This window comes from Electrophorus electricus, chromosome 4 (genome assembly GCF_013358815.1).
Source record: "Electrophorus electricus isolate fEleEle1 chromosome 4, fEleEle1.pri, whole genome shotgun sequence".
NCBI lineage: Eukaryota > Metazoa > Chordata > Actinopteri > Gymnotiformes > Gymnotidae > Electrophorus > Electrophorus electricus.
This window is the reverse complement of record NC_049538.1, coordinates 19,758,183-19,782,724: the sequence shown is the minus strand read 5'-3', so window position 1 is coordinate 19,782,724 and position 24,542 is coordinate 19,758,183. Positions and strand designations below refer to the sequence as shown.

The following is a 24,542-nucleotide window of genomic DNA, read 5'->3' as shown; positions in this document are numbered from 1 at the left end:
CTAGGGAGAGAGCTTTCAGCTGGAGGCTTCACTCAAAATGTGGCCCCGGCTGCTCAGAGGAGACCACAGGGTGGATGAGATCCTAAAGCACTAAATAAATAAAGATGGGTAAATACACTGTTAGGCTTACAGGTGCAGTATATTCTCCGAACACATTATAATTCAATAGAGGAACTTGCCAACCCATTAACTCAGTGAAAACCAGACATGAATAATTTTGGAAGCTTTTTGGAAGCTTTATTTTCAACATTTTCACAATAGACAAACTGGCCACACACACACACACACACACACACACACACACACACACACACAAACACACACACACACACACACACACACACACACACACACAAAGATTATATAATCTTTGCACTGGAGTAGCGATGAGCAATATTAAGACAATGGAATCCAGCATATGACCAGCAATTAAAAACTCCAGCTAATATAATACTAAACACTGCATAGAATCACATCCTTGAAATTACACTGTATGGCATTTAGCCACAGTGATGAATGCCCATATTGCCCCACTTTAACAGACAATTATTATCATGCTTTTTTGACATGTCCCCTTGTCCAGCAGTTTTGGTCGGAGGTCATGCACAGGCTGAGATTTGGGGACTTATCCTTTTCTGTCCCATTATAGCTCTACTTAATGATCTCTTTATTCTCAGCACCCAATCACCACAAATCTTTTATATTAATATCACTTACAATGGCTAAAAAAAAGTTACACTGTTGAATTGGAAGGACAGAACAGATATTTCAATAAATCATTGTCTTAACCTCCTTACAGATCATTCCTACTTAGACTCAGAACAAACTTCAAAGAGTACGAAAGCATTTGAGTAAACCTGATCTCAATTTTTATGATATATTGAGAGCTGACTCCTCTTTCCACACTTTTTAAAGAAAGATGAAAAATATACACAGCATTTAACAAACACTCACTATCTTATCACAATGGGCAGTGATAGCACAGTGAATAAGGTACTTGACTTGTAAGTGGAAGGTTGCTTGTTCAAGCTGGTGGGCCCCTGAGCAAGACCCTCAAGTTGTACTCAGTCATAACTGTAAGTCACTTTGGATAAAAGTGTCAGCTAATGTAAGTGTATCTTAGTGTGCAAAAATGAGGGTTGGTAGTGTGGGAATATTATTACTTATCAAGTGCTTCTGAATGTTTGTCCTGTCTTATCCAGTTTGCTTTTCAGTTCTCTATTTCTTTCCTTTCCTTTCGCAAGGAGGCCGCTGTAGAGGAGGAGGGTGCAGGGGAGGGAGGCTAAGCGTTTGTGGTACCTTATCACTTTTATATCTGTATACAAACCATGAACTGTGTGACATTACTAATGAAAAGGTAAAAATAACATTTAAAGTCACTGTCCGTATAGGGTGGAGGTCGGTGCAGGCAAGAATACTGGTCCAGGTTTTTTTTTTTTTTAAAAAAGGCAGTAGAATCAAATCTGGCAACAGAAAAATTCCGCAGTCTGTTACTACCTTTGTTTGAGGATCATACCCTTTCTTAAAGAACAATACTATATTCTTATTTTCTAAATAGATACTATAATACATTAAATCACAACACCTTTTACTTCACAGACAGCCTAAGAATTAAAACATATTTGTCAGGTGCAGACATGGTATGCTATGTAATTCCAGTACTCACTCAGCTAGATGCACATTTACATTTATTTATTTACTCTATATCAGGCCAGCAGTCTGTCCAGTTCAGTACTGTTTGATATCGTAATCATGCTGAAGGCCGTTGCAGCTCTGATTTACAAGGGAACATCTTTTTTATTCTCAGGAAAAGGTAAGTAAGTCATTTGTGGAGCACGGCAGTACTGATTGATAGTGAGGGTCTTGTCTTTGCCTCACTGCCTCTGCACTGATGAAAGATTTACAGGGACAGCAGAGCCCCGGGCTGAAGATGCTGCACTGAAAACCAGCTGTCCTCTATCCCACACATTTTTATTTCGTTTTCTTATTCCAGAAAACTTTCTAAACTCTTGATCCACACACGAGGGAGCTGAGGGAGTGGCGATCAGAAAAGAAATTTTGACACATTTTTTTCATCTTTATTCATATTAAGAATATGTGCTGACCTGAAATTACAGCAATTTTAAATTAATTGCATAGGGGATAATGTTGGATTCAGCATATTTGATACATTTTTCTAAGTAGACTGCTTGAACCATATCCTTTTTTTTAATATGATGCCATTAATCTGATTAATCTAATGAACACTAATTTTATGAGATATAGGAAACTATCTACCATAGAATCAGTAGGTCTTTTAGACATCTAACTGAGAATATTAAATTGATTTTCTGATGGACTACATCTGCATTCTAGAACAGATATTCTTCATTTTGGACTTTGGTTATAGGAAAGGAAATGAAATCTTCAGTGAAAGGCAAATTAGTTTCCGTTCTTCCATCTGGATTCTTCCACCATTGTTTATTACACTAAGGGCTGGCAGGTGCAAAGTCATCTTTGTACATTCATCACTGCATGAGAGAGAACCAGTTTCTGGTGGCACATGTACATTTCACATTTACTGTGATATTTTTATTCTTATTATGTATATGCTCTAGCTGAGGGTATAACTGTATATTACAATAAGCACATGCATTGTATATTAGAGAACCAAACAGAGAAAACTCCATATAACATTACATTTTGATTCCTATATACATGCTAATGCAAAAACTTGAATACCTGAACTCAAATTATTTTTCAATATTTTTCAAGTACTATTATCAAGTTAGTCATTCTCACGGATTGGTGCATATCTTTTCCTGCTGCGTTAACCAACATAGATTTACTGGCATGAGTTACAAATTATTTAGGCACTTTTTTTCTGCAAAATAGATACATATTTTTCCTCCATCACCTTCGTCACCTTGAATGGATGGTATGTCTCCATTGACTCCCATTGTGAATTTCTGAAACCACCAAGATGGCCTACAAATGGGAGCTGCCATCTTGTGTGCACTTGTGCAATAGATAAAAATTGGAGCTACAGTATGCACAGTAGAGATTTTGGGCAGGACAGTATCTCTGTCCAAACTCTGGCCAATTGTTAATGTATGCCCCCTCTCTTAATGTCAGGAGCAAACAACACCACAACAGAACATGGTCTTATACATTAGCTAGTAGTCCATAATCATCAGTAAATATGTGCCTTCATTTCCAGTTTTGGAATGAAAATGGTATGAAGAGACCACATTCTAGAACAAACTCTACATTTCTTCATCACAAAAATATGGCAAAATATCTGACATTTAACATTAGCTAGCTAGCTAAATGAATGAATAAATATTCACATTATTTAATTTAATGTGACACAATGAACAATATTTAATATTCAACCCGTCTGATGTTAAATGCATCAGCAGCATTTTGACAAACTAACTGTGCTATCTAGTTTGTTTGCTATGTTAAGGAAGTTAACACTAGGAGCTAGCCAATGCTAGCTACCTTAAAAAACTAAAAAGAACTCGATCCTGAGGGTCTGTTACAACAATTTACTGCGGAAAAAATGTCAAATCAAAGTCATTAACACAATGTTAAAAAAAAAAGAAGCTTATTATAACCTATTCAATGGCCAAATATTATTAGATGTGTAATTTGAAATGAAGTTTATTTCAAACAGAACTTATTACAAGTCTATACTAGCTATGGCTAGTAGCCTTTGCAGAAATGAGAGGTTTCTCTAATAAGACAGATGTGTGAATTATTTTTCGGATGATTCTCCGGTGTCCCTGAATCCCCTCTACACTTGTGTGTAGACAAAAATACACAATTATGAATCTGATCATTATTACAATTATTATTAATATTATTATTGCTAATTATGAATAATAATAATCATTATTATTATAATAACTTTAATTTATATTGTGCCTTTCTCAACCTCAAGGTCGCTTTACAATAACAATACAGATGGAGAAAAAAAACAATTGAACCACAAGAAAATAACCCAAGGCTGGGAAAGGGACTTGTATCTTTGATTACTAATTGCCATATAGATATCAATGAGCGGTATGCTCATAGATCCATATCCCTCTACAGGAGCAGGAAATTGTTATATACTTATATTTGATTTATTGTCCACTTTAAATAACATAGCATTTTGGAAACAATATTTCTAATAATGCTGCAAGTAGTTACTACATATTGAAATATGCTTTGCAATGTATTTAAAAACACCACTGAAACCTGCATTACTTTGACCACTATCTGTTTAATCGTGTAAATGTTGAAACACTTACTAAACACTGTGGAATGGTCTGAAATTGGTGAAGATGCTCATAACACACAATAAAAAAGGGCTCATTGTATATTGCAGCCTTCTGCAAAATCAGTATTGCAAAGGCCAATACTGAGATAATGATTAACAAACTATACATTGGAGCCCTAGTTTTTGACATGCTTACTGCTGCCACAGAGGCTTTTGTTGCATTCAATTCTAAAGCTCTGCAATATCACTTCACACCAAAGTGCTGCTTAATTGCTGACTGTAAAATGATTAAAGGATTTATTGCAAAACCTACTTTTCAGTATGTAGGTAGATTGTCTTCTGGCTATCAGCATAAATGACAAGCATACTAGCATAAATTCAATATGCATTTTTTCCCATTAACTTACTTTTGCAGTACTGTCAAAGTGTTTTCTGCCAGGAAAATAGCAAAATGCTCATAATCCATTCCAGAAATGAAGTATACTATTTTCAAGGAATATTCAAATTGTTTATAAAACTATAAAATTTCAGTAGTCTTCCACTTCTCAAGAGTGGCTTTACTAGGAAACTTTAAAATGTCCTGTACTGCAAATCATCATAAACCCAAGAGTACTAACATGTCAGTTACAATAAAGCACCATTAATTTTCTTCAATAGTAAAAGTCAGTCAAGCCTATGAATGGAGTAGATTTTAAAACCGCAGTAATGTGTTGCCAGAATATTATGAGTAATTTTGCTTTGGCCTATGAAAATGGAAACAGCCTTTGAGAGTTGCAAAAGGCTTTGAAATTCTCTACCAGTTTCAGCTATGCATCTACCTCAATGAGTTTGCGTGCTGTAGGAGTAACATGGGGCTAAAGAACAAATGTGATACATTAAGAAAGAAATGTGTTAAGCAACACTGTAAATGATAGGTGTGTGAAATATAAATTCTAAAAGAATTTTAGCATAGAAGAAAATGAGTTTATCTTTGTAAACTCATAATTTGCAAGTATCATAACATTGCACTATTCCGCTCTAATACCATGCAATTAAATTATACAGCCAAACATCAATACAACCATGTTGTTTATTTAGTTGTATAATTATTCAGATTGTTGATGGGTGTGATTTATTCCTTTGACATACTGTCACTAGCTTTGAACTTGTTACCACAAACCAAGGGAACAAATTCACAACTTATTCTGGGTTAGTCATTTAAAGTGCAGATGCACATGGTCTGGCAGTGTCTTATTATTCAAGTGCACTAATCTGACCGCTGTACATACAAAACTCCTTTTAAACACACATTCTGAATTGAGAGTGTAAAGGACACAAAGCTGACTGTACCTTGAAATGTCACAGGAAATAAAGAATATGTGTCTTCATGCAATGAGCCACTGACATTCGTACTGTTAAAAAAAGTGGTTTCAGATAAGCCTAACATAAAAGATCTTATGAACTTAAGACTATCTACCAAACCCATATTCATCTATTCATGTATTAAAGGAATGAACATCCAACACACTCCAACTAATGCTACACTAGTTGTACACTAATTGATCAGCATGATTCACACATCAGACCACCCAAACTATAACTGTGCCATGCATTTTTGTATGATGTAGGCTTAGTTATACTCTATAGAACAACTCACAGAACTTCATCAAACCAAGCAAATCAAGAGAAGACCACTAAAGGAAAGTCTTTCTGTCTTTGCTTCTGTCTTTCTGTCTTTGATGTTTCTTTCTTCCTTCTTTTTATGGCTTTATAGTTTACATACAATTATTTGGAAATGGCAATTTTACCATATCATAAATCACATTTAAAATCAATATATACCACTGTTTTGTCATAAAAGTGCCAAATAACCTTTACAATCCACACACATCAACAGGCCTGGACTGCAGTAGTTGGAGCATTGACATTTGATATTTAAATGTTCTTGACAAGTGAAGTGTAAAAGGACTCATCCCACTTAACTACAGACATGATCCAAGAGATTAGACTGCTCTCATACAGAGAGGCATGCCAGAGGTCACCAGAGTGATCTTACCAGGCAGGAAAATGTAATACAGCTGCATCTGTGTCTGTTTTGACCTTGGAGGACCATACAGCCTCCCTAACATTAACTGACATTTTATACCAGTGTCTGCTCACTCTCAAACTGAAAAGTGCCATGCTGAAAAGCTGAGTGGCAGCAGAGGGGAAACACTAACACACAGTACTGCTTGATATAACCTGCTATGAAGGTGCTGTGTCATAGCTTCAGAGTTTGAGGGATGATTTTGCTGAGAAGCCTGACTTTTGACTGGCTGCTTAGCCGACTACAGCAACACTACCAATGTCATCTCTTAAGAGCTCTGACATTGAACAAGTGAGTATAGCAAGGGAAAAATAGTCAGACATGAAAAGGGCTACGTAACCTAAATTCAGGGGACAGGAAGCATAGAGGGGAAAATGGGGCATAAGGGACTGTGAGGTTTAAAAAAAAAACCCTAAACACATTTCTCAAGATTTGGATGGATTTAGTACTAGCTACTCGATGAACTGTAGGATTTTGCTTAAATACACGAGCTTCTGAACTTGCATTCAAGCGTCTCAAGTGCAAATATATTTAATCCACTTTATGCACAACATGAACCAAGAGTCTCAGCTACAAAGTCTAATAATGCAGCAACAAGACAAACCCATTTCTGAATTTGTATTGCATCTGTGCTGTACTTTTTGACCACTCTCACCAATTCGGTTGCTAAATCCGGTATCATTGTTTCTGCATTTTGCCTTGCTGCCTTATTTTTTATGGGGGGCAGGGGAAACCCTTGCAGTCCAAAGCCTTGACAGCATTAGGGTAAAAAGGTTGCATTTATATTAAAAGGGGGGGCAGGGGGGGAAATTAATCCTAATGAACACGCATGGGACAGAGCTGCAATACAAGCAATACATATGGAAATGCCTCCAATTAGGCTGGCCCCTGGTAGATTTCTGGGGAAGTGAAGCGAAAGCTAGAGCCCTTGGCTTTAATGGAATCAGTGAGGTCACAGATATGACAGAGGTGACTGTAATCATGTGTCATCAGCAGCATATTCATAGATCAAGACTTCCAAATCAGAAGCCTCTTGTTAGGGTACACTAAAGGGAGGGAGGAGGCTCCTCTGATTGGCCACATCAAACTTATACACCACACAAAGGAAGTTGCCTTTTTTCCTTTAACAAGCATTTGGGGTTGCAATGATAGCAGACAATCTGTGACTTTGTGACCCATTTAAATCTGTACAAACGTTTCATTCATCCCCAGAAAGATACAGTCGGGGCCATAAGGTTGTACTCTTTTGATTACAGTTTTCTTCTGCACAAGCTCTAATAAAACATTAGAAGTTTGAATATCTTGCTCGCAGTGTAAAGCTGCCTTGTGGGTTTTAAAGTTTCAATGATAGCCTAGGTTCCATATTTTTCAAGCACATCTACTTTCCATGACTTTATTATGTTGTTGGAATGTTCCTGTTCATCTCAGATACTCACTTGGATAAGAAGAATATTTTGTGACAGAAGCAAAACTCATTGAAAGAGTACAATTCAGGTTTAAATGGCAAAGCTACAAATGCAATGATTATTTAGGACAATTTATAACATTTAAACATGTTCAGCTTTGCAACTTTTAAGCAATACTGATTCAGTCTGCTGTTTCAACTTACAAGCTACAATAAACCTTTATTCATTCCAAAATCACTGATCAAACTTAATAATCCATACATTAATTTTGTATGATTTTATTGGTGCAACACCTGGTGCAACATTAACTCCCACTGTAAGTTTGTAAGATAACATTAGGGCACCTAAACATCAAAATAATGGGAGAAGTAATGCTGATAGCATAAAAAGTTTTATTAAAAAATACGCTATCCTTTAACCAAACTAGGACGTCATTACAAGTAAACCATCCACACTGCATGAAATAAGCTCATTTAGCAAACAAAGGCTAAATGCATTTCATTTGTGTTCCTGTCTTACTTTTATATATGAAAAATAAATATGCGAATAATTACTACAGAGATTACTTTACAGCTACTGACTAGTGGACTCACAGCAACAGATGACTGTTTACTTCACTCCCTCATAAAGCTGTAAGATTGCTATTGGAATAGTAAAGGGATGTAATGCGCACACTGTGTACAACTGATGTAAATCTGAAATAGCTAACCAGACTGGACAGAAAATATTGATTATGCACAGCCACAAGATCGAAATCCAGCCAAGAATGAACTACACTCAAAACTTTAAGATATGACAATTATTTAAGATCATGCTCACTATCTGCATTAAAAACATGCCCAAATAGCCTGTTACTCACATTTATTTTGATGCCTGTGATTCTGACATGCCAAAGCACATATCATGTTAATGTATTACATATCGTAGTCTCCAATCTATAGAGTAGGCTATACACTAAAAGATAACACTATGGGATTGCCATGTAATTGCTGATTTTATTTTGCATTATGCTAGCAGAGATCATAAACCAGTGCCAAAGAAAACTACAGGAAGTCATCTTAAAATGTTTCTCATGCCCTTGGTCCTTCTATGGTGTGCACGCCTGGTTGACTAGTTAGCACACCTAGGTACCAGTGGAACAGCATTTTCCCACATCATAATGCAGCTAGATATTGCTAGGTATTATATTTAAGACGATGGACGATGCCACCCCGACACCGACAGCAGGTGCACCCTGTCTGCTATAATTTCAGTATAATTCTGCTATAACGTAGAAACCTATAGTTAACTTATTACAATAATTATTACAAACAACAGCTAACTTATTAAAGCAAATTATTTACAATGAAAAAACATAGTTATATCAGCCACTTCCCATTTTTCTGTAAACAGTTATTTTAGTTTACTTCATTCATGCAGCTAGGCATTTAAAAAATAAGACTTACAATAATACTTTATATGATTGTATATACAATGTATATCCAGTACCAAAATTTACTTGTGCCAGTGGAAACGTTTTTCCACATGAGCACACATTTAAATTGAGAAAATGCATGAGACCATTTTATTTTAAAATTGAGGACAACAAACAATGTCATCCCAGATTTAACTGATTTTTACTGTCACATATATGGGTTTTAATTTAAAAGAGTTCAATTACCACTAATAGTAATTAGCATAATGTAGTAATGTAATTAACTAAATAGTCATTGAAATAGTCATTGAAATTCCGAGGTAAGTATATTAAAATATATAGACAAAATACCACATTGCTGGGACAAAATTATGTTAACAAAGGCTACTCACATGATACAGCCCAGTTCAGCGTCAAAAAAGTAGAAGACACAGGCTAACATGTACCACAAACTTCAAATATGAAAATACAGTATGTGAAACTCCTGTTACATTATTATAATATACTACTTTAATCTCTACCAAGAAAGGTACAGCTAACATAAGTAAACCAGTAGCTATAGCATTCTGCATATTCCTCACCACTTCCTAACATTAAATTCATGTTGCTTGTAAGTAAGATAGCTACATGAGCTTTTACTCTCCCTTAGTTCAGTGTTTTCTTCTTCCCATGGGAACTAAAATAACAGAATTTTATGAACATTCTAGGCCATCAAAAAGGACCAATCACAGAGTGTGAGAACTACCAACATTCTTAGTCTTTCTGGACGCACATGCACTCACACAGACAAACAATAGGCACCGGCTATCAGTATCCATAATAATCCCTTTGACTTTTACAGCCTGTTTCTCAAACAAAAACACCTTTTTCAGCAAATCCAACAGTGAAAGAATTGTTACATTTCAGTTTGCACACATTTCAGTTTTGACCCATACTATCCTAAATTTGGCATCACCCTGTTCAACCTAATTCAACTTTGAATTTTAAATATCAAAATGTTAAAAGATGAAAAGATGTACACAGTGTCTTGCAAAACTATTAAATCCCCTTATTAATCATTAGATTTGTCTTGACTGAAAATCACAATTACAAAAACAGTATTTTGGGTGCAAGCCAATGTGTTAAATTCTACTTGCAAAAGTTTCCTTTTCATATCTTGTTCATGTCTATAATTTTATTTCTAATTTGCTTAGTCTGCTGGGTAAGTTCCTACCAGTGCTTTTCTTTGTGGCATGTTTGCTTCAGGTGGTTCAGGTTGTGAACCATCACTTTTACACAGTGCCACAGATTGTTGTTTGCATTGAAACTTAGACTTTGACTTGGCCATTGCAAAATATTTTAAAGTAAAGATAAATAAATAGGATATACTCCTGAACAATACTTCTGATGTGCTGAATCCACTAAGGAAGGAATCACTAAGTAGGAGTGGCCGAACAGCACTCTTATAATATGTAGTTTATTTGATTCAGGACAAAACACAAATGTTTTTGGACCATATGCATTCATCAGCGTCCTTCATCCCAAGCATGTTGATCAATGCCTGAGGGCCAAAACATTTGTGTTTTGTCCTGAGTTGAATAAACTACTACATATTATATAAGTGCTGCCTGACTACTTCTACTACTTACAGAACACACATTTTTGTTGTTCAACTACTCCTTTTTTACTCTGGCCTTGTGCTTGGGCTCACTGTTCTGCTAAAATGTAAAGGTTTCTCCCGAGTTTTACTTTTTTAGCTAAAGAAGATTGTCTTTAGGTATCTACCTGTACTTTACACCATTCATCCTTCTTCAGTTTCAACACTATCTGCCCATTATCTGCTAAGGAAAACATCCCCACAACATGATACTTCCTGCCACCCCTACCACTCATACCACTGTTAGGATGATATTTGTTGAGGAATGGGCAGTGTTTGGCTTGTGCAACAAAGGCTTGAATTTTGGTCAAAAACCTCAATTTTTGTCTCGACTGACAACAAAACTTTATTCCACATTTTATAAGGGTCACTCTGTGTTTTTTTCTTCAGTAATTGCGTCCTTCTAGTTACCCTCCCATACATACCAGCTGTTTTCAGAGCTCTTGAAATCGCTGACTCCTGCACCTTCACTCCAGCCACTGAACTCCTTCAAAGCGATTGTTGGCCTCTCTGGGGCTTCCCACACACATCCCCTTCTTGCTCTGATGCTGAGCTTTGAAAGATAGCATTATCTAGGTAGCTTCCATTTACAGTGATAATTGGGATGTCCAAACACTAGGAAATAATTTTGCAGCCATATCTTATGCATATCCATTTTTTCCCATTAGTTTTCATTTTCACAACTTTTTTCCTGATGCATGTTTTTTTTGGTCACACATTTTTTCAGCTTTCCAATACTTGTGCATCACTTTTAAAAAAATAACGAGGGTGGTATTTGAAAAAACATTTTTCTTAACATATTTTACTGGCTACATGCAGTAAATATTAACAGCTCTGCACAGTGCAATTATAAGCAGACTGACAGCCTGCACAGCTGCAGACATAAAATCACTACTGCTGTTTGCACTCTCCCAGATTCTGATTAGTCAGAATTTAGGTTGTGTACAGTCACACAAGATTTGTCAGTACATAAACTTGCTGACAAGTGATTTTGTAAAGCATAAGTATGTTTACTTGAGATTTTTCCATTTACACTTACTTCACACAAGTACTTTCCTGAAGGAGCTCTTTCTTTTACTTCAGCTGAGAAACATAACTTGAATACAGTTTTCAGTAATGTTTTCACCATGCTAGCACAACAATGTCTTTTTTCCTGGAATCTAGAGCAACTAAACAGCTTTAGGGGGGATTGTGACCACTGCTGTATTGCCTTAGGGGTTACAACTGCTGAACATTTGTACATCCATATCACATATCCCCACAGAGGGCTGTGGAAATCCGAGAGTCTATTCTTTGCAATTGTAGGCGCTCTTCCTTCTCATCCTCATGGAGGCTCCTCACTGACATATGTCTTTAAACAGGAAGCATGTGGAACATTTTTTTTAGAATCTTTTCTCTTCTGATTGCCTAGGCCAGTGATTCTTAATCCCAGTCTTGGGGATTACACATACTGCACATTTTAGTGTTTGCTCTGTTCTAATAAACCTGGTTCAACTCATCTGGTTATTATCGAGCCCTACAATTCTGTGTATTGGGGAGGAAAAACAACAATATGCAGTGTAAATATTTTAGTGGACTCTGCCTCAGAACCACTCATATAGACAATCATTCTTTTGGTGCATTGCCATAAATATAATAGGCAACATCATCTCATTAGACCACACTATGGCTACATACATACTCCAATGCCCAGGTTTAATTTCAACCATGAGCAAAAATATTTCTAACAGACCCAGAGAAGTGTCATGTGTGGCCATGTCTGAGCCACTGTGCACAACTTCTTTTACTACTGAGCAGCACTGTTATAACAACCACCGCAGCAGTAGTTGTGTGAGTGTGGCAGGTATGTAAATGGCACAGAGTATTTTTTTAATACAGCAGTGGACATGCGCATAATGACAGGACCACTTTAATGGGAAAAGCCAAAGTGCGGAGCAAGGGGAAAAAGATTAAGAGTGGATTTGTTAAACATGAGAATCGTGCATGCTAGGAAAGCCATGTTACAGCTAAATGCCTTCAGTTCTTATGAACACACACATACATGCGCACACACACACACACACACACACACACACACACACACAAGATTTTGTTTTTGCATTTAAAAACTACAGTAAGAGTTAGAACCTTGCCACATACTAGGAAACCGTCCCTGCTTTCATTATTTCATAGCTAGACAACTGTAAGTCAAAGAATTTTGAGTTGCACCAGAGAAATCTAAAAGCATTCTACACTAAAACATGCAAAGAGATGCGAGGTAACATCATTTTCTGTCGATATCCAAAAGGTCATGGTCAAAGAGGTTACACCCTGTTCCCTGTTCAAAAAATGAAAGCATTCTTTCTGTCCTTTAATGAATAGACAATGCAGAGCCTATCAATAGAGATCTCAGAGGCTGAAACTGGAATTGATCTGTGTGGATGGACTGTCTTCAAACATACAGATTCAACAATGTTTCATAATTGCATGCTATTCATTGACAAAAAGGATATTCAATTGCATAAAAGTGAGGTATGAACACAGCAGAAAACAGAAATGAATTGTTTCTATAGCTTTACAGAGGTCAGTACAAATTTATTAGGCTACATTTCACGGTAGACAATATGTGAGAATAAAAAAGGCTTTATAATTCTAATAGAATCCCTGACAGATGAAAGATGAGAGAGGATTATGAGGAAAAATAGACAATGTAATAGGCAACTCACACACACACACACACACACACACACACACACACACGTATTCATGTATGTATCTGATTGATATCAAGTCGATATCAGCAAAACATACTGTACTAGATATTGGGATACTGTCACAAATCCAGCCAGAAAATAGCACAGCAGTCTTTTGAGGCAGCTCACCGCAGGTCATGGGATAACAACCAGGGTAGTCTGAGTAGGTCACAGTAGAACATTTTGAACACAATTTATACACAGCTGTAGAGTTTTTAACAATTAAAACTATTATTTTGAAATACAACTATTCACGCGCTCGCATGAAATACAACTTTTCACGCGCTCGATAACCCAATGTGGGTGAACAGGTTATTTGCTTTCTAATGAAAGCATTCAAATGAAACAAAATAGCATCTTAGCACTGTTGACTGCCACAGATACATGACCAACAATGGAAGTAAAAATAGACTTTAGTCTTTAAAGTTTATAAAGTTGTCACGGTCGTAGAACGTGCAGGAAAAGAAAGGAAGCAAATGCCAGTCTCCAACTGAAGAGTTGAATGAAACGAATGAAAACAAAAACAAATATAAAATTGCACTAAATGGAGCAAAAGAAAGTCAACATAATGACAAATAGTCATGGAAACAAAGAGGTTAATAAAAGGCACAACATCCCCTAGGTGTTGTGGTGAATGGGGCACACTACACACCACCTGAGGGAGCCGTGGCTAGAAAGCAAAATAAACACCACGTGCAACAAAAGATAAAAACATAAACAAAAGTCATGTGCAATGCCACTGCCGTGTAACAGAGGCTATTTTTTTTAAATAATTTTGTTTATATTTCATAATATAAATATGTGTCATATCCATTCATGATATCTGTAAACTATAGATTCTACAATACATCTTACACAAAAAAATCCCCAACAATCTAAATTTCACCCAAACCACTGAATCACAAATCCATGGTAGCTTTAATGAAAAACATATCGTCTCGGTATTGAGCAGTATTCAAATGCAAGATTTTGGTATTGAAAAATATCTGTTAAAGTGCCATGTCTAATTTACATACATATAATTACTGCAGTACCTAACAGCAGATCTGCTCCCTGTCACCATCTGAAACTTGCATCAGCCAAAAGGTTAATAACTGAAATGCCATTCCAAATGGGGGAGATGGCATCAACACACCAGCTTGTGCAGAATGTGACTATCAAGCCATGTATTTCTTCATGTATGAGATACAAACGTCTTCTGCTCTAAAACAAGTTCGGATTGCTTCTCTGCACCCTGCTTGGAACAAGATGATTGACAGGAAGGAGCGTTTTCTCTAAGAAATACAAATTAAGCATGTCAGAGGGTCCAGCATAAACCATGCATAGGTCTGCTTGAAAATACTGAGGAAGTTCATGGACATGATGTTTCCAAGATGGAAAAAAACACCCATGCTCCTGGAAGAAATTCTCTTTTTATTATTCATGTTCCAATTACAAGCTCCATAAAAAAGTGAAGAAAATGTAAAAAAAATAAAACAAAAAAACCCCCCAAAAAAACAGTTCAAGGTCTAGATCTTATTTACTGCAGATGAGGGAAGGAGCATTTGCATGCTGCTCTGTGGAAGGCTGCATGAAAGGCAAGAGTGCATCGACCAATCAGTGACCTGATACTGGGTAGCGCCAAAGAGAAAGGCTCTTTGGTAGTGAATAGTGACCTCTGGGAAGTGATCAGTCTTGCATGGGCAGTATGGACAGATGACTTCCTATCTCTACAGGACAATGACAGTTCAAAGTCATGGCATTTCTGCTGTTTTCTAGGTACAACTTTCTCTTTCCATGCAAGCACATTTTCTAGTAGCCTGATGTTACAAAGACAGAGCAAGCTATATTTTTCAGGACACTGATAAATAATAGGAAATATAATGTGTAAATGCATGAAACATGAATGATTATAGATATACAGTGACATTGATAAGGAACATACACACCACACCACTCAAAACTGAAGTGAGAGGCTTTCATTATTGATCTTGAATTCCTAGTCAATAAAAACTATTTCCCTGGGGTACAGGGTACCATCCAATTTGTTGCATGCACCCTGATTTAAATGACTTTTTAGTGACCGGTTTAGGTGTTTTTATTATTAGGCAAGTCTATCAAATCTAAATTAATTTAAAATTGCTCAATAAAAAGCAGTAACCATAGTACTCATATTACTCTTCATTGTTCAATTATACTAGCTGTTATAGCCCTATATTCATTTAAAGATTTTTGATGAAGAAAATATATGATGATCTGAAGTCTCATTTTACCTTTTCAAACCCAGTTTGTGTGCATCTTTGTATTTGTGTGTGTGTGTGTGTGTGTGTGTGTGCGCGCGTGCGCGCACGTGCACATGCATATGTGCTTGTACTGAAACCAGTCTCATTTAGTTACTCCTGTCTCAGCAGTGCTCACAGATTGAGTAAGCATTCAGCGGAGCTCTGCCAGACACAGGATCTATAGGGATCGGTGGTTAGATCAGGAAAATGCATGATTAGACATCTATCCTCTTAGGAAATTAGTTTTATAGCTTTATCAATACTTCCTGTTTACCAAAGCAGGAGCAACAGGTGCTCTTTCTCCCCTTCTCTCAATTCATCAGTATTATATCATGACATATATTTGCTAACCGAATAGCTTTCAGTAGTAATTTACTTGAAACATCATAAGCAAGTAACAAACAAATACTCAAAATGTATTAGACCCTCACTGTCTTTCTCACTACATCGGGCAGAAGCAACAACATCCCCGAGCAAATCAAGACTGCATTGCTCATGTTCCAAAAGAAGTACATCAAAAACATACAAACCAAATACACAGCCTGTTTATTGTAGTTGATTATCACTTTTTGAATAAGACTTCAACCAAACCATTCGCTGCTGTCTTCATCTCCATTAGCCAACTTAAGTCAAAAGAGCCATCAGAGTGTTTTTGTTTCACTTTAGGAGCCCTTAACAGCTGCAGTTTGCTTGAGTCACCGAAGGATACAGCACTTGAATTCTATTTCCAGTTTTGAACGTTTGTCCACAACAACATCTGGAACATCTTCTACCAGCCTCTTGTATTCAAGTGACCCAGCCACGCTATTACATACACATAAGCAACCACCACTCCAAGTCTAAAGCATGCTGCAGTAATCAAGGCCATGTTGCACAGATGGTTCAAATGTGTAAATGTGTTAATGCTCTCCGTGCCTGTCAAGATCCTAATCCCTTCATCTTGACCTCAGTGAAATTAAAAACTTCAGAGAGGCTGAACAGTGACAGAGTGACCACATTTTAACCAAAACACAAACTTACGCACTTTGCTCTTGTGAACTACATATTATTCTACAGTCAAATTAAATTATGGTTATCTGATGGTACACCACCAGTCAAACAAACATAAACATGCTTGTCACATTGGCCCTGAGTCTTGTCCTTAGCAACATGTAGTCAAAACTTATGTCATGCTGCAAGTACCTCTGATAATCCCGCATGTTACATTAGACTGCTCTCTATTTACAAGTACTTCCCAAGAGTTTAGTTTAGACATATTTGAATACAACACAGTGCTTGGCAATTTCTTATCCCATCCCCCCCCCCCCCCCCCCCCATCAATATTAAACATTAATTTCCATTTCAAAACCTCATTAGTCATAACTCAGTCAGAATATCCCCTGCTTCAGCCTACCGATCCGAATCAACAGAGCTTTTATTGCAAGGGTAAGGCAGAGAGATATAGTGACAGAGGGGTACTCACAAGCAATGGTATGTCTCTCCTCCTGTAACTGATGCCCACGTTTCACTAATCCTGAAGCTTAATCCTCACACATCCCTAAATGGGGTGGAGGGTGAAGGGGTGACAGCAGTGTGGAGGGTTGCGGGTACGCTCCTCACAGGAGCCGAGCCGGCACAGGGCTCAGAGGGCCAGCTGCTGGTCTCCGCACCACGTGTCCAGTCACGTCCTCAGAGCAGGCGGCTGTGAACACAAGAGGGCTCATCTGTTAGAGGGAGAAAGGGCCATTCTCATCTGCAGACAAAGGCTCACATTGAGACAGAAGGCCAGGCCCCTTGAAGGGTCAATGGGAGGGAAAAGGGGAAAGCTATCCACTGCCATACACATGGCAGGATCTAGCAAGACAACCAGCAAGCATGGTTGGATGCGTTCTTACTTGGTCAACGTGTAGATACTGTACACACGGACAAAGTGTCATGATGCTCTTAGTTATATCAACACATGTAACATTATCATAACAAGTCTGTAGAAACAAAATTATTGTTTTGATACACCAGTAAGGAAATGTTATGCTGACTGCAATGTCATATCTTAAGCATAAAAACAGGTGATGCCAAGTTGATTTGCCACGAAAAAAGAAATACTGTCTTGGGTACCTTGGGTTTCACTAGGATAAGAGAAGAAGATTATTCTAATTAAATCACATGTATCAATTCCAGATCACCAAACATATACTAATAGTACAAGTTACTAATACTATGAGCAATTAATGTGTTCACCCAAATTCATACATTTTACTCGCCTGTATTTAAAAATATATTACATTACTTCTGATCACCAGACTCAGTTGGTGGGTGTTCAAAGAATGTTGCAGAACATGGAAGGAAAGTTCTCCCACTCTGAAGCAGCCCTGACAGAAACAAATCCACCTCTGAGGCCTGCCCCCAGTAAGTAGAACTGCAAGAAGTCCACTTCAAAAGGAAGCAGCCTAAAACATTGCAAGCAGTCTTTATTTGGGGCTGATTCAGCTCCATCCATGTGCTGTTGATGAAGCTGAATAGGTCTTGTGCTTCTGTAAAGAGTATCTGGCTGCACTGTCCAGACAGCATCAGTAAAACATATGCTGCAGCAGAGGACATGATTTATGGATACAGTAAAATAGGAAACATGATTTTCAAGTCTCTAATAGGTTGCAGCCGTGACTACAAAAGTCATACAGTTTACCAGAGCAATCCAAATCCACTGAAATCGGAAGCTGCACTCAAAAGCTGGTCCATAAAATCTATTTCAAGATATGGGAAACAATAGCAACAAACACAACTCATCAAAAACAAATTTCAAGAATTTGCATGGCTTTCATGCTACTGGACATATCTCTGTAACAGGTAATCTTCTAAGGTAAAGGCCAGTGTACCATTTTTACAACCATAGCACCTAACCAGCCAAGAGCAGCCCCTATATGCGGCTGCTTCATAAACTCATGGTTATTGATGTGGCCATATTCATGAAGAGTGTTAAAGAGGTCCCTCTGGAGGGTCATTCTCTGCACTCTTATGTGCTGACTGAGAGAAATAGGTGGCTGAATGTGACCTATGGGAGATCAGTGGATTAGTATTGATCGAATGTGCCAGCCAACAGGCACCAGGGATGAATCAACACCTTATCGGTCTATATCTGTCCGAGTATACTCATAGTGATCCCAACTCGAGCCCACAGTCAGTGAGAGTCTCCTTATAATGGCATCATAAAAACAGAACCAGATGAGGTGTATGTGTGTGAGTTTGGTAGGGCTGCTCAATACTGACAAAAACACTATATTGTCATTATATTGCTATATGTCTTGCATCATATTACATGGCTTGCTTTGCAGATTATCTTATTATTTTGACCAAAGTTCTTGATCATCTTTGATTCATCAGGTGGTCACACATATACACAAAAGCACAACTGTACTGATGGTAGTGGTATAATGGGTAAATGCAGTGGTAATGCAGAATGTCATTTGTAAATAAGGTACATTGCTTTATAACATTTTTGTAATTTATTAAAAAAATTGAAAGTATTTTCTTACACATGAAAACAATTTTAACCCCTGCACCAAGTATAGCTAATTATTTTCCTAAATGTCTTTTTGTACTGGATTAACTGGATAAACTGGATTTGGCCTGTACTAAAATGCCTTTGACCAAGAATTAAAGTCCATGCACTTCAGTAATGATTCCAAATACAAGGAAAAAAGAAATACTCATTTTTCATTTTGGATATGCATTACAACCATTTTGGTTATACAGATATAATTTTACTTTGGACCCTAGTGGTCACTACGTTTTTATTAGAAAATGGTGTGGATTTTTAATCAGTGTTCTTCCTTGGATGGCCTTGGTGGCTTGATAAAATTAGGCGTTACCAACGGCTAAATGATTCATTCTCTGGCTTAACATAGTTATATATAAAATGTGTAGACACTAAAGGTCATTGCCTGTCCTATCATAATATCTACAGGTAAATTCTAATTACTAATCATTCCATACTTGTACATAGAACATTAAAAGCCAACGTTCATGTCAAACTCACTGAATGGTGGACACACACCACTATGCTCATCTCATACCACGATATACGGGACTAGGTCTGTCGCCATGGTAACGGATTTCACCTCTACATGGACATGGCTGAAGGGGGATCTGTAGTGTATGTGAGAGAATGAGGGAGAGAGAGAGAGCGCAAGAGAGAGAGAGCACTGCACATAAAAATAATCCCTCTGCGTGGCTGCCTTTCTGACTCATCTCTGTCTCTGGGGCAGAAGTAGTGCAGTACAAACATTGCACGGGGTACACTGGTTTACAGTGACCTTGTGATAATATTTTCTTGTACCTAAAATAGTACCACATTTATTCATTTATTTTAATTTACGTTTAACAATTAAGAATCCTGCTAGTTTGTGGGGGTTTTAAATGTACTATGAGATTACCTCAGGTTCTCTTCAAACAAGCGAAACCCTAGTAGACTTACCTCAACAGGGTGAGGCTTACGCAGGGTTAAACAAGTGTGGGCACAAAATGTGGCACAAAATGCCTTCAATCACCTAACTAAATCAGGGCTTCATTCAGTACCTCACATTGTGTATGTAGCATTTTTTGACTCTGTTTTACAAAAGTCTCTCTCTCGCGCTCTCTCTTTCTGTCTGTTTTTCTATCTATCTCTTTCTCTATGTCTTTCTGTCTCTCATTCTCTTTCACTGGCCTTGCATTGTATATTGCCCAAAATTACAAAAGGAAACATGGCTTTTATGTTTCGTTCTACTTCTTCCCCTTTCACGTTTTTCGCTTTTCATTTTTTGTTCCATTTTTCCCTTTAGAGAAAAATTTGGATTAGTGGTTGAAGGTCTGTTTCTGAGGTCTGTAAAGTCTTACATCTTTTACTATAGCTCATTGCAGTTACTCACCTTAAACCTTCTTCGGATTTATAGTTCAGAAACTTGAGGCGTGAAAACACGCAAACAGCATAACTAGATGAAAATATTGGGGGGAAAAAAGGTCAAATTCTGCATAACTCAAAAATCAAGGTTCCTCAACTGTTTATGCTGTATTTATTTATTTGCTTTTAAGCCATGCATACATGCTGTGGATAAATGCATACATATTTTGCTCTGATCGAAAAACAATGATCAAATATAATGAGTATGGAGTCTTTTTTTGTATTTCTGTTGTTTTGTCATGCAGCAGCTAATATTGATATGTTCCAGCTCCTTTCATCAAGTCCCATTATGGAACCCAATGATCAGCGTCAATTAATTCTGCCACTGAGCATGTTTGAGGCGTAAGTGTCGACGGGCACAATTGGAATGCTGATGTCAAAATGGCACGGTGTGTGCCTTTATGCAGCGGGTGGAAAATGCAGTGGTACAGGACAACAAAAGCCTGTCTGCTGAATCTTTGATGAGCAGTAAAGTGATGCTGCAGATAACAGCTGAATCCAGGCTCGCTGGAGAGATGTCATTTAACGAAAAAAAAAAATGGTGGGTTTGCAGTGAAAGAATTTGCCATGCATCTTGTGCCACCATTATGATTAATTCAGGCACAACTTAAATGGAGTAAATGCGTCTTTATTTTCTCTTAAGTGGCAGCTATCAATAATTCACTGGTGGCCAAGTTCAGCATATATCCCTACAAAGTTCAGCTCTTGCGCTGGCCACAGGAGATAGGGATATGGAGAAGGGTTGAGCCACAGAGAGCCCTGGCTGATGGATGGAGAGACAGAGAGAAAGGGAGAGAGACAGACAGACCGAAAGAATCTCTCAGAGAGAGAGAGAGAGAGAGTGAGAGTGCGAGAGAGAGTGAGAGAGAGAGAGAGAGAGAGAGAGAGAGAGAGAGGGAGAGAGAAAGGGGGTGGGGAGACAGATAGGGTTGACAGCTGGGTTTTCATCCAACCATATAAAAAAGGTGTGGGATGGAAATATAAAATGTTAATAGATTTAAGAAATGTTAAAGTTTGGGTAGTATACAAAATAGACCAAATCAGTCTTGTGTCAGTAAAAGAAGGTGTTGTATGAATGCTGTAGTAATATGTAATGTTGTAGTGCGTAACATTGCTGCCCCTCTTGTGGGGGACTGGATTTCAATCCTCATATGGGCGAGTGCTCTATGCTATATCAGTAATAATCCTTGGGCAAGACTCCTAACACTACACTCACCTATCTCTGTAACAGGATTGAAAATTGCAAGTCGCTCTGGATAAGAAGGTCTGCCAAATGTGTTAAATATAGGCCTACTGACTTCAATTCACATCCAAATTATGGGAACACCACACGTCCATGTGAAATGAAACAAATGTAATTTGAGTAGTAATTATCAGCAAGAACCTCAAGCAAATAACAATAAGCCCAACATCCACGCTGTGGCTTGCACCCATTTCCACACTTCACAAAACCAGCTTATTGTTTGATTAACACATTGTTCACTCACTTTTCACCTGCATGAAACACTACTGGAACCTACATAAACAAACCCACATGTATTTCATAGAGAATGCCCCTGGTATCACAAGCAGCAATACAAAAGAGATATGCTCTTATCTCTGGGCATTTAGTTAATGGTATAGCCCACCATTTTTCTTTATAAGGATAACTCTGGACAGCACCTTCCCATCTACAACTGGAGAACACCTATTGCACATACAGTGGTTAAGAAGGCCATTTATAATATAGTCTACTCCTGATCAAATTGCAACAAATACACTGGATTCCTAACCTGCTGAATATTCAGCCTCTTTAAAGTTCATCAGCTTTTTTTTTATTTTGTTGAATAAGAATAAAACCATTCATTGAAAAGTTGAATATCTACGTAAATAGCAAACAAACAAGCCCATTCATGTGTACTTGTAGCAGGATCAGTGGGTGTCAACAAAAGAACTCAGTCACACTGTACTGCATATTGCCATACAAATGAGGAATTAATTATACTGGCTCCTCTCAAGGGCTTGGGTGCCATTATTTTACTGTTTTTCTCCGCCTTCATTGCTGTGGAATGAAGAAAACATTCCTTGCTTAACCAAGAGAAGGAAAAAAAAAACACACACACACACACATGCACAGACACACACAAACACACACACACAAATTTACACAACCTGTGGTTGTCATGACAACAAGTTAACTTATCCCTCTACAACCAGAGAGTGGTGTGTGTGTGTGTGTGTGTGTGTGTGTGTCTGTGTGTGCTGGGGGGCATCAGAAGCAGAAATGAGCATCGTAGCTAAGTGACTGTGCCGAAAGTGAACCACTCACGAACGTGCTTGCTTGTGTTTACGGAGCTATGAAACAATAAGATGAAGTGGGGGAACAGTGATGACCCTAACCCAGGAGGCCTGCCAGACATGCAGTGCAGTCTGGTTTCCAAGATACCTTGTGATTGCACACAGGTAGAGGGGTTGTCACCTTCTGTGATGGGGAAATTGAAACAGGGAGGACGCATGATTGAGTGCACTGCGCTGAAGAACTCCCACTGCCACGTCTGAGCCACATCTACAGCACCGGCAACCTGTGACAGCTACTGGCCACTGAGTTAACAGTCCATTCTGGGATTTCCTCCAAACAGAGGTTTACCTGCCAGACTAAGCCCCTGTGCTTACTTAGATTATATTTACCTACCATTGGACAATCACTCATTTCTTGCACATATTGCTTTGCACTGATGTCCCAAGATCCGTTTGAGGCCTGTGCAGTCTCTGTGTTGGCTCAAAGACCAAAGCCAAATTGTTCCGACTGCTCCTTCATGGTAAGTTCTTTGCGAAAGGTTTTTCCATTAGAGAAAGGTCTCTGCTAAAGCCAGCAGCTGCAGTCACACAGATAGCAGCCGGACCTGGGTATTAGCAGAAACCTCAGCCCCTCCCCAGCTGCATCATGTTATGCTCCCCACTGGTAGAGGACAGGTTTCACACAGCCCCCATCAGCTCAGTCATAATATTCTCCAGAGCTATATCTGATCATTTCCCAAACACACACACACACACCCACCTCTGACCATTGAAAACAGATATGCCGATGCGTGCAGAAAGTGCTACTGGGAAAACACAGACTAAAGATGTGTGTTAGCAGTCTCACACTTGGACTCCTAAAGGATTTGATTGCGTTACACATTTCCATTCCATCCTCCCAAAAAGCATTATACTCTGTAATGTACAAATTTGCATCTTTCTCCAGGAGTAATACTTAGGAGTAATAGCTGTTGTCTCAGCACCCTTTAAAACAGTTTCCAAAGCCCATCAAGTGAACTTACAATGTTTTCTCAGTAAATCTCTGCTGAGATGCTTTGTCAAACTCTTCACAATGGTGTTACACAGTGCAGAGCCCTTTAAAAAGGCATGCCTTATTCATCTCTAGATGCTGTCAGTCAACCTCCCAGTCACTTTAACTGCCACAAGGATTCAATTAATCCTAGCACGAGAGGTACTCCAGTTCATTTTCACCCCTGTAAAGTGGCTCACCATTGTTCTGTGTATTCATTCATTCATTCATTCTCTCTCTCTCTCTCTCTCTCTCTCTCTCTCTCTCTCTCTCTCTCTCTCTCTCTCTCTCTCTCTCTCTCTCTCTCGTTGCCCAAATAACATTCACCCTTTCAAATCAATTGTTTGGTTTGTTGGCAGGTATTTTTTTCTTATTTTAATACTTAGTGGAACAAACTAAATAATGCAGACTTCTTAAACAGAGAAATAAAAAATACATTCAAGAAAAAATAAATTAATTATTCATTGATTCCTAATATTAATAAATCTGTTAATCAAGATATTCAAGATGGAACTGATCCAGTGACTATCTTACTCTTCCACATAGCTTTTAACAGCACA

At 38.0% G+C, this 24,542-nt stretch overlaps 1 protein-coding gene across 6 annotated transcripts in view; it reads right to left on the bottom strand.

Annotated features, from left to right (window-relative positions):
- The window catches only part of b3gat1a (beta-1,3-glucuronyltransferase 1 (glucuronosyltransferase P) a), a 68,108-nt gene that overhangs the window by 20,623 nt on the left and 22,943 nt on the right, over nucleotides 1-24,542 (bottom strand). For 5 of the 6 annotated variants that reach the window (XM_035524950.1, XM_035524947.1, XM_035524948.1 and 2 more), the window contains one exon: nucleotides 17,223-17,441. The exons of the other annotated variant lie outside the window; for it this stretch is intronic. The gene's annotated coding sequence lies outside the window, so the exon portion shown is untranslated. The remainder of the gene's footprint in view (nucleotides 1-17,222; nucleotides 17,442-24,542) is intronic. 6 annotated transcript variants of the gene reach the window in all.